The sequence below is a fragment of the Cupressus sempervirens genome, chromosome 5 (assembly GCF_028749045.1).
Source record: "Cupressus sempervirens isolate cs-2001-9-10 chromosome 5, ASM2874904v1, whole genome shotgun sequence".
NCBI lineage: Eukaryota > Viridiplantae > Streptophyta > Pinopsida > Cupressales > Cupressaceae > Cupressus > Cupressus sempervirens.
The window spans coordinates 1,015,045,907-1,015,051,617 of record NC_143122.1 but is presented as its reverse complement, the minus strand read 5'-3'; positions in this window follow the sequence as shown (position 1 = coordinate 1,015,051,617).

The following is a 5,711-nucleotide window of genomic DNA, read 5'->3' as shown; positions in this document are numbered from 1 at the left end:
ATCAAGATTAATTTTGTTTAAAGATTATTTTTCCCATTACCATTTTTAGTGTGCACTAATAAGAATATAAATAAATAACATTTATCAAATTTTAGTAAACTTTAAGTCTTAAAAAAATGTAAAATATGATTGATACAGGTCAAATGAATTTTTAATTTTTTCATGTAATCGATGCACTAATTACATGCCATGAGCAGATCCATAAACAAGGGAATAGAGATAATGGCTGAGAAACATTTTGGTAAATAATAATAGCATAGGCCACACAAAATTTCATGTTAGCATAGTAATAAATCTCAATTTGGGACATTACCATTTGATAGCCTTCACTATACTACAACTTATTGTGGACTAGCATACGTAAAATCTTTATTTATTTATTTTTGTAAGTTAAGGTGAGAGATATTTAATTTCAAGATATATACAACTCAAAAATATAAATAAATCTTCAAATTATGTATTAAAAACGTATGAAGGTTGTAAATAAACAAAAAATACAATTACTTAAATTTTTTATTCACAAATTTATATCTACCATATACATCAAATGCATAAGCTCCAACATTTTTGTATGATATGAAGGCTCCATTACTCAAAGTTTGGATGTGCTAACTTGCACATATCCAAGTATTTTATTTGAAATATTTGAAACTATTTCAGTTGGAAGAAAATGCATAGAGGAAAATAAATAGAGTAGAACCCAAAACTCAATAATTGAATCTAATAATACTTTATTTTCAAATGCATAGTCAAACTTTTCTACTTTTAGGACAGTGCACTTAACCCTCTATTCATTATGGTAAGTCTCTTCTTTCATGTTAACTTCAAATATGAATTTATTTAAAATGACCTTCCATATAATTTCTCTTAGTTTGACATCATCTTGTTCTTCATCCTTACAATAATTTTAATGCCTTTGCTATGACACCCATAATATTTTCTACTACTTTCCCAACAATAGTAACCCCAATGAAAGGTATGTGATCTTGCACTATACATTGAAGCATGTATATGTAATCACATTTAGAAAAACTCTTATCGCATCTTTGACAATACCAATTACCATTTCCATCATTGTTCACCTTCTTTTTGCATTGCCTATCTTTAAATTTTTAGGGGCAAGGTGTATAATAAAAATTATCAAGTTTTATAAAACTTATGGTAGCTTTAACCACACCCCAACAAGATGCATTAGATTTACCAAGTCCCTAATCATCAACTTGTGCCATAGCTTTTAACATTTTATCTTGTCCAAAAGATGAGATTTTCTTTGTGATAGAAGGGGAAACAAGACCTTTCCCTTCTATATCAAACCATGATCTCAATTGATGCGCCTCCGGAAGATTTGGATTTATGAAAAGCTAGGGTTTTGTTAATTGTTCCTACAGATTTTCCTCCAAAATCACTGATGAATCCAGCCGACAATGTAAAGTATGTGACATGCTCCATTTTAATAAATTTTGTTCACTATTAATAGATCGAATAAAAATGTTAATTTAATATATAGTTACTTTGAAACAGCTGTTGAAGATTGATGTCACTAAAGAATGCATGTGGACTCAACTAGCTAGTAGGAGAACTCAAAAGCTAGTCACAAATGATGCCCCATCTTTAATTTGATCATGGCCCACATTGTTTAAACGGGCAAAAGACCTCCACGGCAGTCAGACAGAGGACAAGAATCGCTATGAAGCCTCCAATGACCATCCGCGGTTTTGAACCATACGCTTCCCATAATTCATTCCAGAGGCTCCTAAGAACGATAGAGCGCCGCGTCTTACAACTGCCCAGATTTTCCCTTGTTTCCATTGCATTGTGGCTGCGAAATTGTGAGGTTCGAGACGCTCAACAATTGGGTGACGAGTTTAGTGGGCCAAAGATTACCAATTATGACGCCCTTCTTTCTCATCACATCTACTCCCTCGCAGGAACTGACAGCCCGTAAATATATATAATATACACTTCGGAGCCCACACCCAATTTCAGCAGCACCAGAGTCAGAGTTTTCCCAAATATTTAACGTCGTCCACAATTTCTCCATCTGCCTGGAATCTGATTCCTCCGTTCTTCAATTCAACTGCAGACAGAAAGTCCAGCCACCATTTCTTACGTTGTTTGACATTTTTAGAAGTTTTTCCATCTGCACGTCCAGAACATACGCAGTGGCCACCTTTCGAACCTACAAAACACGACCAATAATATTGAACGTTAATTTTCACTAATTCCTTCTCAGTACTTTCGGTTGGTACGGCCCTAAGGCAGGAGTGGTGATAGATGTCCGTTTCCTCAGTAACTTGTCCAGTTTCTCTTCGGCGCTCTCTTCAAAATTATCGTTCATTTCCATCGCAAGAACGTCTTCAAAGACAAACAGTGGTATTTGATTGTCTAACTTGATCCAGTCCTTCATGATCTCCGCCTTAATCCAAGCATTCTTGGATATGGGGCCGAAGATTGGATGATGCTCTGGCAGAAACAAAAACTCATTTTGGAAGGATTCATCGTCTTCTAATCCGAAGAGGTGAATTCTGAAAAACTCGAGCATGAAACAAGCATCCCGAGCAAACATCAAATGAAGCACCTCACCCTTGAATGATGTTTCCCTGTAGTAGCACCGCTTTATGTCCTCTTCCCTCCTGATTCTCTCAATCACTTGTTCGAAGTCAATGTCAGCTTTCTTACTTCCGTACTGAATTCTAAGAAACTCTCTATGTGCTGCATCACCTTTGAATATAATGTTTCCATTCCCATGATTCAGATACTCCTTGGCATCTCTCATCCATTAATTCTCATCAAACTTCAACATGCTTCACAAGCTCATGCGATTATCTCACTGGAGAAGGAAAATATCATGAGGTCGGAAATATATAATAATTATAGGACTACCTTTAAACTCTTCGATCCATTTTTCCTCGGGAGGGCGTGTTTGAAGAGTCCAACAAAATATAAATTGAATCTGAGGAACATGGTTAATAAGAAAATGCAATGCACTTCAATGAAATGACACTTCAACGCTTTTCCCACATTTAAACTTTTTTGATGTGAAAGGGATATTAGGTATCCATCCATTCTCCCACGACCATTCCTCCTGTCATTTATAAAAGCTATATACGAGGTATAATATAATAAATACAATTAGTAGAAAATTAATAGGAAAGGATTGACTCCGTGAAATTGAATTGCATTTTAAAACAAATATTAGATGGCATTGACATGGTATTCACTTGGACCGATAATATACATATTTTTAAAGGCATACCTTGAAAATTATTTTCAATTGGATATCTAACATCTATTTAAAATTATCTAGTAACAAATAATATTTAAAATATTCATCTGAAAACGAGGGTGGGAGAGAGTCAGATATTTTCAGTGGTACTGAAAATAAACAAATAGATTATGGTGTTGTAAGAGTTATTAGTCAAAGGAGGAAGGATGTCCGATCATCCCATTTATCTCAAGTCCAAGGCATCATTGTGACCAATCTAGAATCATTACCATCATTGGTTTTTACCCATTATGCAAATATTTTATAGTGTCTCTTCATCCTTCAATAATTTTAATGCCTTTGCTGTGACACCCATAATCTCTTCTATTGCTTTCCCAAAAATAGTAACCCAAGTGAAAGTTGTGTGATCTTGCACTATACATTGAAGCATGTATATGTAACCACATTCAAGAAAAGTCTAAGGGTACGTTTGGCTGTAGGAATATAAAAATGGGAATAGGAATACTTATTCTCAAATAGAAAATGGGGTTACATATTCCTATTCTTGTTTGGTTGACCCAGAATTTGATCTAGAATTCACAGATTCAAAAAATTATGTTCTCTAAAATATAAAAAAATTGGAATAGGAATACATATTCCTATTCCATCTATTTAGGTGGAATAGCAAATCCTCATTTTTGGGCCAAAATTGGAATACATATTCCAATTTTATTCCTATTCCAATTCCAATTTGGTGCATCCAAATAGCGAATTCAAAATTTTAAGAATATAAAAATGCCTATTCCACTTGTATTCTCATTGCAAAATGGGCCCTAATCACATTTTTTACAATACCAATTACCATTTCCATCATTGTTCAACTTCTTTTTGCATGGCCTATCTTCAAAGTTTAAGGGGCAACTTGCATAATAAAAATTATCTAGCTTTATAAAATGTAGGGTAGCTTTAACCACACCCCAACAAAATGCATTAGATCTACCAAGTCCCGAATCATCAACTTGTGCCAGAATTTTTAACATTTTAGCTTGTCCAATAGATGAGATTTTCTTTGTAATAGAAGAGCAAACAATACATTTCACTTCTGTATCAAACTAAGATCTCAATTGATGTGTCTCTGGAAGATTTGTATTTATGAAAAGTTGAGTTGCACTAATTATCCCTATAAATTTTCCTCCTAAATCACTGATGTGTCCAGCTAACAATGTAATGTATGTAACATGCTTCATTTTAATTTTTTTCTTTCACTGTTGATAGTTGGAATAAAAACACTACAATCTTATCATGATATTTTTAATGTAATAGGAAGTTTCAATAATTTAATATAGTTACTTTGAAACAACCATCAATTTTGTTCAAAACTAGCGAAAGATTACATCAAAGATTGATGTCACTTTAAACAAGATCTCCATAGTAGCCAAGTTCCTACATAGGCTAGGATGGTATAGTTTTCAACCATAGAGGGAAGGGTTTGAAGATTGGATATAGGTGTGGAGGAAGTAGCAAGTCTAGTTGATTTGAAAAGCAGTATACTTGATCCATTTAAATGTCTTCAAATCAGAACAAATAGAAGCTAGAGAATTAAATTTATTTATTTAATCAAAGAAATGTTGTTCATATGGGTGAGAGAAATGTAAAATATAGTCCCCACGTGACTACAAAAAAATTGACATCATCATTTAATCCAAATATTAGTCTCACATTATCGAGTATTAGTACTCTTGATCCCGATTGTTGATAAAAATAGTTAGTGGACATGCCCCAAACTGGTCATGGAGAGGTAAAATTCAATGGAATGTTATATATCTAGGACAAACCTTCCATTTCCCTTTATATGTATTAAATGAGACCACATAGATATAGTAACAACATCGCTAGGACAAAAGATAGGGAATGCAACTTAAATATCTAAAAAGAAGGGACATTTGCTTCAATTGTCATAGCCCCTTATTGGTATACCTAGCTACTTGGAAAAAAATAGTAATTAGAACAATTATGTAATTTTGTTGGTACCCCTATCATACAATAAAGCTTTTAGCAGTAAACTTATTTACATGTATTTAAGAGAAAAATGTCTGGTGGAAGCCTCAAAAGTGATTTGCCACAGTAATGAATAAGACATCTTAACTAGCATAGACTATTTTAAACAAGAAGCATAGTATTTAATTGGTGGTTGTAGTTTTATAGCCATCAAGTCATTGTGCAACCGACAAGGTCTCAATAAACACCCACCACTATATTGATATGCACTTAGTTTGCTACAAGTGTCAATACAATTAAACCAACTATCAAACCATCATAGTGACAAATATTTTAGAAATAAAATTTCTATTATGTGTGACATAAAAATTATAATCAATATTTCAATAAATTATTTTATCATTTTTTTATAATTTTTTTTTTAGAACTACTGATATTTTTAAAGTTGAACTTCCATGTATGGTTTTTGAAAACCACAATATAAATTGACTTACAAATTAAATATCAT